This window comes from Sciurus carolinensis, chromosome 17 (genome assembly GCF_902686445.1).
Source record: "Sciurus carolinensis chromosome 17, mSciCar1.2, whole genome shotgun sequence".
NCBI lineage: Eukaryota > Metazoa > Chordata > Mammalia > Rodentia > Sciuridae > Sciurus > Sciurus carolinensis.
In genome coordinates, this window is record NC_062229.1 from 17,114,458 (window position 1) to 17,126,012 (window position 11,555).

An 11,555-nucleotide genomic window follows, 5' to 3' on the forward strand; every position below is an offset into this window, starting at 1 on the left:
GAATTTCCAAAGAAGTCTCATCTGAACTGAGGCTCCAAGATCTTCCCTTACTGTGCAACCTACCTGCCAGTTTCCACATGCACCACATTGTCCTTCACCCCCAACCAGTAGGCAAGGCAATGATGGCAGAGTATGAGGTGTCAAATACTCTTAGTCCCAATGCTGTTTATTTCTTTATCCAACAGCTTTACACTATGTGAAAAACAGTCTTCATCACAGGATCCTGTACACCCACAGGTCCACATTGTCTAGAATGACAAAGACATGGCATACAAGAAGGATAAGACTTGTTTTTTAATTCATATGGCTTTATTGTAAGAATATATATTAAGGTGAGTTTTAAGCTCCAGACACATGATAGCATGAGATTGGGGGAAAATATGTGGGTGGAATTAGGAAAGAAATATGAGCTCAAGGAGTTAAAGGAAAGATGTTCAAATTCCTTCTCCTAGAGGAAATCTTGTTTTTGTATTGTTGTTTTTTTCATTTACATTTTTAAACTTTTGCTTAGGGATAATTGCAGATGAGCATGCATATGCAAGAAATGACACAGAGAAACTCACACACACTTTCCTAATTGTAGCATCTCACAAATGTAGAATAATTTAACACAACCATGATATTAACACTAATAACATCAAAATACACAGTGGTTCCATCACCCACAATCCCTAGTATCACCCTTTAACAGGCAAGTCCACTACTCCTTTCCTGGGGCCTGAAACCCAAGAACCAAAATCTATTTATGTTTTTGACATTGTTATCACTTCTAATCTGTTATCTAGAGTATAAAATTTTCTGTGCAGAAACAATGGTGAGCGGACATCTCTGGGGGCCTTTCTAGCCCAGGACTTTGCTCGGTGTCATGGACAATGAGCTGACATAGAAGCAGGACCCTACATATAAGAGCAATGTCGAAGCTGGGCAGGAGTGGAACATTCTCTAGTTCTATGGCACATTGGGGAGAATGCAACTATGAATAATGCATAGTATTATTATAGTAAGAATTCTTAGGAGAGGATTTGGAATGTACTCACCATAAAGAAATGATTGGTGTTTAAAGCAATGAATATAGCAACTCTCCTGAGTGAATCCTTGCCTCATGTATACATGGATCAAAACACATTGTGCTATAGATATACATAAAGGTGAAATTCACTGTGGTGTATTCATACAAGCACATAGCATAGTTTGGTCAATTCCATATTAAGCTAATTTTTAAATGTCTATACATAAATAGAATAATAATCGGTAGAATTTCCTCCAGGGGAACAGAGGAAGAAAGAGGAAAGCGACAGGGAAAATACTAGGGACCAAAGTAGAGGAAATTATATCCCATGCCTGTAGGATTATACTAAAACGATCCTCAATATTATGTATAACTATAATGCACTAAAAAATATAATGCACAAATATGCAGCTCATAAATATGTAAAGTATTGTGTCAATCAAACATTATGAATTATTCTTGTAAAACATAATGACCAGATTTTTGTTTTGGATTTTTTTTTTTTAATGTGGTACTAATGATCCAACCATGGGTTTCACACTTGCAGGGAAAGTTCTCTACCACTGATCCCCAGCTCAAGCCTGTGACCAGTTCTTAAAAATCACTAGGATGATAAATTCTACATTATCAAGAAGAGGAGTCAATGTCATGATGTTCAAAGGAAGGATAGATGCAAAAGAGAAAAACCGACCTCACATTTACCTTAACTACACATTGCATGAATTCCCTCAGTTGTCAAATCTGCTGTTCTTCCCTGGGCATGGTAAAACTCATGACTATTTTTACAGTAAAATGAAAGAAATATCACTCAATAAAATATGCCATGGAAGAAGTAATTATTCTTAAAATATCCTTGATGGTCTGTGACATAAGTGGTAATTTCCAAACGTTTCTATTACAATATTTGGAATATCTGTGGAGAATCAGACAACTACAAAGCAAAAACCTGGTGGATATCAGAGCACAAAGCCTAATAAAGAAGTCTGGAAGTTCAGACAGGTGGATATCAAGGGCTGAAGACTCCAAGAAGGAAAGAAAAGGAGATTCACCATCCACCATCTCATCAAAGAACCTCAACACTGGCTCCGGGGCTCTGTGGCCTGGAGTCACTGGCATGTGTTTCTGCAGCCCAGAAAATGGATACTTTTAGGTTTTCCCTCCAAAGAGACTTTTCAGGGATCTCTTTACATCTTTATTCCTCAGACTGAAGATGAAGGGGTTCAGCATGGGGGTGACCACAGTGTACATCACTGAGGCTGTTGAACTGGAGTGTGAGCTGTGGGTTGCCACAGAACTGAGGTACACACCTAGGCCTGTGCAGTAAAATAAGGAAACCACGGAGAGGTGAGATGCACAGGTGGAGAAGGCTTTGTACTTTCCTTGAGCAGATGAGATTGCACGGATGGAGGACACTATCTTGGAGTAGGAGTAAAGGATGCCAGCAAGTGGACAAGTAACCAAGAGCACAAGTGCAAAATACATCACCGCATCATTAAGGAAGGTGTCAGAACAGGCAAGTTGAACCACCTGGTTGAGTTCACAGAAAAAGTGGGGGATTTCTAAGTGTGTGGGGAAGGACAGGTACAACACCATTAAGCTTTGTAGCAGGGCATGCAGCATGCTCATGATCCAGCACACCAGAACCAGCAAACCACAGAGCTGGGGAGTCATGATGGCAGTGTAGTGTAGGGGGTGACAGATGGCCACATACCTATCGTAGGCCATCACAGCCAGAAGGAAGTTGTCCAAACCTACAAACAATGTAAAAAAGTACATTTGGCTGATGCAGCCTCCAAAGGTAATGGCCTTGCTCTGTGTCTGGATGTTCACCAGCATCTTTTGGATGGTGGTGGAGGTGAAGCAGATGTCCACAAAGGACAGGTTGGAGAGGAAGAAGTACATGGGTGTGTGCAGGTGGGAGTCTGAGACGGTGGCCAGGATGATGAGCAGGTTCCCCAGCACAGTGACCAGGTACATGGAGAGGAAAAGTCCAAAGATGAGGGGCTGCAGTTCTGGGTCCTCTGAAAATCCCAGAAGGAGGAATTCTGAAACTTCTGTATTGTTTCCTGGTTCCATGTGGTGGATGTGACTACTGGAAAGAGAAAACTGTTACAGCTTTTCACACATATGGACACTGCTGATATGGTTGAAGTGTTACAATTTATCATGTGTCTGGTCATCCTGGGGCATCCCTATTGCCAATACTGAGGAGGAATCCCGTCTCTCTCTAAGCCTGTCCCCAAGAGTTCATGCATTTTACTGTTTTAATGAGACATTTCTTCTTACCGTGGAAGAGTACACGTGCATTGCTGGCCTCATTCCAGGCACTGTCCAGGCCTCAAAAACCAAAGCTCCTACATCCCAATGATGGGCAAAGAACATGTACACAGTGGCAAATCACAGGTCTAATATATTTTTGTGAAAATGATATATCACATGTATTGGCATATGTGCCAACTCACTGAATAATACATCAAATCAATCAAATATGTGTGGTCCTTCGAATATTAATTGTAATTTAATAAACCTGCTTTAAAACAAAATAATCATGTAGTATGTCTGATGATGAAGCACTTATGATAAAAACAAAAGCAATTATAATGCAGACAGCAGGTAAGCAGTTGTATTTAAGGGTGTGTGAGTGTGTGTGTCTGTGTGTGTGTGTGTGTGTGTGTGTGTGTGTGTTGCTGGGGATTTCACCCAGGGCCTTGTATATGCTAAGTAGGTGCTCTAGGGCTCTCGCACTGACTCACACCCCCAGCTGCAGGACTGTTTTTAATAGGTGACCAGAAGCTCAGTAGAGAATGTGACAATTGAATAGAGTCCTCAGGAGGTCCAGCAAGAGCCAGCAGGCCAGCAGGCATTTCTACATGGCAGAAGGAATTCCCCGTGCAAAGTCCCTGAGGAAGGAGAATGTATAGGAAACACAAGGGCATCAAGCAGTCAGTGTGAAGAAGTCTATGAGAAATAGGGAGAGTGATCAGAGATGGTGTCAGAGGATGCTGAGGAAAGAGGTGGCCTCCCTGTTGGAGCTGAATCTGCCTGAGAAGGGAGACCTTCCTCCCCACTACAACTTCACTTATTATTAACTTCCTTCCCCAGCATCCATTGAATGGAAATGGACATGCTACAAACTACCCTGTATTGTTGAGTTGATCTATGTACTATGACCATCACCACCTTGGAATATCTGAGTCCCAGAGTCCTGCCCTGAGGATGGCACACATGCACACACACCACCCTGTCACCACTGTGGCCTCTGACCTTCATACCCCACTGTTAGGCTCCTAGTGTGTACAATGCAATCTGGCCAGATCAAATTATCTTTCCCCTAATACAGAAATGGCAGCCAGAACACCCATTTTGTAAGCCTCCCATGGACAAATAAACATGCAGCAAATACTGCTACAGTAAATGCTAGATTACACTCTGCATTTAAAGAAACACATACGGGGGGAAATGTCAATAAACAGAAAAATAGTGGAATGAAATGGACATGTTGCTAGGGGAGTGAGGTAATAAGCCCAGATGGTCCCTGAGAGACCAAGAGGAAGAAACCGCTTCCTTGCTTCTGGTGTGTTCCAACCCAGGGTCCATCTCCTGGGCACCCTGCAAAAATAAGAAAGGGGCAAAAATAAACACCTCCAAAGTCAAAAATAGCAATGTCTTTATGATTTCAAAGTGATACAGAAAGGACACAAAGATAAAGTGATTAAGGAGAATAAATTAACAATTCACAAAAGGATCCATAAAGTACAACAAGATCTTGTCTTGTTGCTATATGAAGCAGAAACTCTTGTTTTCTCTGTGCCTCTTCCAGACCTCCTTGACCAATGAGTTTTTCTATGATGGCTGAGGAGTCCTCTTCCTCACTTCTCTCCTGTGGCACCTGTTTTTTTTTTATTCTTGGGCTTTGGATTTTAATTGTCTATTATTTTTTCTTAACAAAGTCCCTGGGTGCACTCTGGCCCCGGTTCTGGTCTTCATCCAACAAGCAGAGGTCTCTCCAGTAATTATTTGCAAAACCACATATGTCATGAGAGTCCTGTTCCTTTGGTTCCTTCCTATGACTGGGGCCTTGTGTTATAACACATGCACTTCACAGTACTCAGTCTATGACCTTATAAAACCAGATCCAGGTGAGCAAAGATTTCACCTTCCTATTCTCACAAAGATACAGAAGTCTGTCTGAACTTACTAGAGAAAAATGTAGGAAGGTAGTAAGTTATATAATTCAAAAATGCAAGGAGAATGCAACCAGGTTCCATGGGACTGCTTCCAAACAACCGTGTTCAACAATCTGAATGGAGCCTCAAAAACTAGCAGAAACCAGGTGGCAGTGTGGCTCAGTGGTACAGCACTTGTCAGCATGACCAAACCTCTGGTTCCATCCTTTGCAATGCAAAAACCAAAACTAACTGGAACAAGACTAACAGGAGCAACTCCAAGATATCAACAGGAATTAGATCAACAAAAACTTCGGCATATCAGAATATAACATGTAATGTTCCTATAATATCCTGTTGTTAATAAACTCCCAGCTGTCACTTGTTGAATGGACAAAGAATTGAGCCTGAGTATATGTGACCATTCATATATGACAAAATTTCATTTCAATTTAGTAGAAGATTTGATTGTGGAATAAATGCTCACATAAATGTCTGCCTGGAAGAAAATGAAGTTGGCCCCCTACCTCACTTAAGTTAACAGTGACCAGAGAAGATAAGACCTAAGTGTAAAAAACACCACTGATTTTAGTTGAACAGCTACAAATTATATAAAAATCTACACTGAGCAAGAACCTAGTAAGGCAAGAAACTCAGGTGTAAGAAGAAAGATATGTACCAGTAAAAAAAAATTGAATGATTTTCATGGTCAAAAGTACTACCTGAGAACCAATGGATAAATAATAATTTGTATAAATCACTCAAAATACTGATCCTGGTAGAAAATAGACAAATAAGAGTAAAGGGACACCAAAATATTTGCTTAAGCTCACTAATAATTTATGAAAACAGCAAGAAATATTTTATTCACAGCCCCCATCCTTAGGAAAAGCTCCTGAAGAGCTGTTTCATCAGTTGTGGTTAGAATTTTTAAACAGAAAAAAGAGAGCTCTCAAAATTAGGTTGAACAGATATGACTCTGGACCACGTACAAGGGAGACAATCTGAAGTCAGCTACAAATACCAAAAGGATAAAAACTCCTTAACTCAAGGTCTCTTGATCTCCTGAATATTGACATTCTGGGACAAGTTAATTCTCTGAGGCAGGTGCTGGCCTGTGCATTGTGGGAGGGTCAGCAACACCCCTGAGCTCTCATGACCCCTCCACTGAGTGACGGCTGAAAATGTCTGTGAAACTTGCTCTGTGTCAGGGAGGGGCATCCCTTCTGGTTGAGAATCACTAGTTTGAAATTAACAATAGCAACGTATTTTTTGAAACATTGATATAGCAGTGAATTAGTGAGAGCCAATATGAAAGGCATGGAAAGTAAGAGTAACACAGCCCCATTATGAAATGCTGTGCATCCTTAGAAATACCTAAACTGCACTGAGCTGATCATCTGCAGGAAGTCCACAGGAATTAGAGTGAGAAGCTGGGGGACCTTGAGGAGAGAACAGTGCACCAAATGAGAGAACAGTGAGGAGTGCACGTGATTTTTCTCATGCATTTTCATAGAAAGTATTGGAGCATGTATGTACATATTACAGAAAGAAGAACGTTAAAAGAGACATATAACTTACAGAATAGAGAATGACAGCATTGATTAAATTAGTATACGTAGGTGATAGGCTGACAAATCCGGCTCCATGAGAATATTATAGGCCAGACTCTAAGGGAAATGACCAAATAGACTCCATTTTGCTCTGAGTCTCCATGTTATGTAGGAAATAAGCTTCTCCCATGGGAACACCCTGCCTCTGCACCCATCAACAGTTACTTAGAGCAACATATTTAACAATACACAATGACAATTCCTATGTAAAGAAAAATTGCTCTCTTTTGATTCCTATTGCTCCTAAACAGTGTACCTTGTGAACAGTGATTGTGTGGATGTTAGTAACCATTCTTTAGTTTGTACCTAGGTAAGGGTCATTTTGACCTGCTTCTCCCTCTGTTGATGATCTCATGATATTAGTTTGTAATTTTGAATCATAGCAACAGACACTTTTGATTGATGTGATTTTTGGTTTAAGAAGCCCTACAACCCTATGGTCAGGGCTATTCTCCCAGTAGCCATTTTGTGGTCATTGTATGAGACTGTCAGCCAACCGGCTTAACAAAGACTCTTAAAATTTTGACTTCTCGGTGTTGATCGGTGTGTTCTTCTATTGTGCCTCATAACACTTGGAGGACCCAGCGAGATCCTTGTTGCCTGGTAGATAATCACCGCTCACCACAGACCTGGGAACTCCTGCGAGGGGAGAGGCCACAACGTTGCTCCTAGGGGAAGGCCTCTGAGAGACGTTCCTCAGCCCCAGGCTGCATGGTCTGTGGAGCCCCGTCCCAGACTGAACTAAATTCTCTGAGCATCACCTGTTTCTGCACCCCTGAGGGACCAGTAAGTCTGTTTCTTGTGGATCGGTATCTGAGGACTCTGAGGAAGACTGGACGCAGCATCACTTCCCGAGTCCAGGACTGGCAAGACATTGCCCAGGCCCTCAGGTCAGGAATCAGGAGTGGCCACTTGTCATTGTCTTTGGTGTCTTGTCTGTTCTGTGTTTGTTCATCTTTTTCTGTTTTTTGTTGCCTTGAGTGTGGACGTGGGTCAGTCTCCCTCATGTTCATCATATACACCCTTCAATGCATATTGACAAATTTCCAGGAATTCCAGAGTAGGTCCACTGATGACAGGACCTGCTCTGACATCTTTTCTCTCTCTAAATTCTGTGAGAGAGAATGACCAACTTTTGAGGTCAGATGGCCCCCTCAGGGGACGACCAAATTGTCTTTGGGCAGCCTGAACAATCTGATCAAATGTTTTATAGTCAAATTTGGAAAAACATGGTTAAAAAGGTTTTTAACCATTTCAATAAAGCTTACATTAAAATATAATCTGCTCCCAACAGGAACTTCCAAATATTGGATTTGGTCCACCAAAATGCCAGACTAAAACTTTGATGGCTGCTTTCCAAGAGACCAGAAAAAGTGGTTTAGAACAAGATCCCAACCTGAGGGGGCTCTCCCAAGGAGACCAATGGAAGCAGCTCCCTTGCTGTCTCTTCAGGAAACTCCTTCAGGGAGGGATAGGGCATAACCTTGTCTATATTCTCTTAATTCTTTTTCATCTCTGATGAGAACGGACCACATTAGGATGGAGGCCAAAAGACTTTTAAAATTCTATCTTTTTGAGTTCATTATTTCGATCTGGTGAGCCTAGGTTAATTTTTATCAGAACTATTTTATCCAACTATAAGGTTTTCTTAATGCTTTGTTTCATTCTGAGACCAGTTTACAAGGGTTAACTCTCAGTCTAATAGGTTTTAAAAAATAAGCTATAAGGTGTTTGTGCATCTGTACTTCATGTATATGTACACCCGTGTATTTTGGTACCAAAATTGACATGTGAGCTCATAAATTAAAATTTTAAAAAATGGATCCAAATGCTTTTGATTCACATGATTTAAAAGGTTTTAAATTGGGTAAACAAAAATATGGCTTTCAAGGTACTAACAGTTTTGTTTCCAGATGGTCAAAAATAATAAAATGTGAATTTTATAAAATGTCTAGTATCCATTGTTTCTAGGTTTTTCGTCATCAGGAAAGAAATGACTGATATGGCCCAATACACTTCTCTGATACCTCAGTTTTTAAAAAACTAACTAAATTAGATTTAACATATATGGGATTGATCATGGATGTGTTTGTTAGAGACATCTGATTGGTTTAGAGAGTTAAAATGCTGACTGTTAAATGTAACACCAAGTACTGTTAACTTCTTAAATTCCACAGGGTAACATACTTAAAACATTTTTGGTGTTTTCATGAATTGGTAAATAAAAAAGGATTTAAATTTACTTTATGTTATCACTGAAATCACAGTTACTAGCAGGTATTATTCTATATAAATGGTCCAAAAGTTTCAACTGTATTTAAATATTCTGTAAGTAACAAATTATTTCATCAGATTAAAATGGAGTAATTTATCTAAATTCATAAATTTATAAAGGTTGTTTCAGAATATAAATTTTAAAAAAGGGGATCAACAGATTAAAACATTATAAGGTTTTAGACATAAAATATATTTAGTAAAAATGTTTCTAGATAAAAATGTCTTTATGTGATAAAATAAAATCGTAATACAGATAAGTAAATAGCAAGAGGGTCTAATTAAGAGATTACAAAAGTGTAAATTAAGAATAAATTTTAAAATGTTTATGTGTACATATAAGTCACACAACAGTTAAAACTATTCAAGGTTTTCTACTAAGGTCAAATATTAATGTACAGATACAAACCAAATTTCAGTCTATATGCTAAAATGACCAATGATTCTTAAAACATTAATTTACTTTTAACATTGTATCTGTTAAGTTTTATTCTCAAGAGCAACTAATCTTAAAAATTGGGGGTTTGTACAACTCTGGTTATACAGCAACTGTTAGAGTATTGTACTACATTACAAACTCTAAATTTTCTTTAAAAGTTAAACGTGGTTAATATAAAAACATCAATGTAATTATGATTCTATTACTCTTATTTATATATTAAAAGTGTTCATATCTTCCAGATATACAAGTCTTTAAAAGGCTTAAAAGAACATTTTATCAAGTTGTTGTTCTCCAACCTAAAGTTATGGTAAACTTAAACTTACCAAAATACGAAATTTTATTGGAGATTTATTTATATCATTTAATGTTCTGTAACTGGACCTGAACCTTATGTTACCTTCTGCACTGAGATGAAAATGTAAATATATTTCTGTAAGATAATAAGAGTTGATCTGTTTAGAGGTTAATATCATGAAACAGGAAAACATTTTGCCACTTTACTACACAAAAGGAAATTTAAAAGCTCTCAGCTTTCTTTGATTCATGTTTTAGGTGTAATATCATACTGTGTTAATTAACATTTATATAGACTTAGGAAACAATATATGTAAACTTTATAAAATGATATTTAAAAAAGATAAAGATCAGTTTCAGAACTAGACTGCTTTACCTAAGATATATGAAGAGCCATGCCTTACCTGAGATGAGGCTCTGTTTCCTACCTTACTACATGTTACAATGGCTCCAAAATAAGTCAGACTTCAGCTCATTCAAAGCTAGATTCAAAAGATTGATTTTGGGCTCGGGATATAGCTCAGTTGGTAGAGTGCTTGCCTCACAAGCACAAGGTCCTGGTTTCAAATCCCCAGCACCACAAAAAATAAATAAATAAAAGATCGATTTTGTTGTCATAAAATTACTGTGATCTCAAACACAGGATATAATATATACCTCAGCCAAAATTTAAGACAGCTATTACAAAGCTAAATATGTTTTTACTGTTGTTAATTCCAGTTTGTATTTTCCTTGTGAACTCTGTAACTGTTGACTGGTTAATGTTTTACAGAGGAACTGCTTCAAGAACAATCTAAATTAATTTGAGATAATAAGTCATCACCTATAGGACAGGTAATATAGACCCCAGTTTAATAAAAGTTGGTAAATAACTATAAAGTCATAGTCATTAAAGTTAAAACCCAGTACTCTTACTGTATGATTGGTGAAACTGACTTGCTGGATGTTTAAGATCAAAACTTAAAGATTGAGATTAAAATAAAGGGGTCAAGAAAATCAGTATTTGGCTCTTGCCCTCAGAGTCAGCCTAACCCAGGGAGCTTTGCAACTCTGGGTCACACAAACTTCTGATCAGGGAGACTGATGGGACCACTAGAGGATGAGAAGCCCATCAGTGCATCTGCTGCAGAGGAGGGTCCTTGGGAAAGGGAGACATCCCTAATGCTTCCAAAGGAAGCCACCTCATCAAGGAGACCCTACCAGGTGAATGGCACTAAAGGAGCTAAGAAGCTGCTCTCAAGTTCCCCAAGAGTGACCCCTGTGGGAACTCAGCTGATCTTAACAGCAGATATGAACAAGGTCAGTTTGACCAGCTTGATCGTAAATACCTAGCAAAAACATTTAAAACTGAAACACAGTCATTCCTGGACATTTCAAAAACTGAACAATAGTTATTTTAATGTAACTTGAGATGTACACTTGTGTTATCCTCCCAAAATAAGTAAAACTAAAGGTGACAAAAAGATTCTTAGACAAAAATGTCTGATAATTATCAAAAGAAACTGCCAGAGGTATAAGTTTTTAGTCAGCTTAAGGTCTACAGATCTTTCTAATCTCCAATACAGGTAGACTTAATCAATGTTTGCTAGTATGATTCTCTACCCCTAAGTAACAAAAATAAAGGACTCTTTATTAAACAAAGAGATCATGCCAAAAAGTAGATATTTTACAAAAATCAGATGACAGTAAGTAACTTAACGAATGTTGTGCTTATATTCCTGATAACTCTGACAGAGATAACATTTACATTTGAGGCC

The 11,555-nt window shown here is 38.6% G+C and overlaps 1 pseudogene; it reads right to left on the minus strand.

The window, feature by feature from the left end:
- Positions 1–2,155: 2,155 nt before the first annotated feature.
- The window catches only part of LOC124968130 (olfactory receptor 7A17-like), a 20,040-nt pseudogene continuing 10,640 nt past the window's right edge, over positions 2,156–11,555 (minus strand).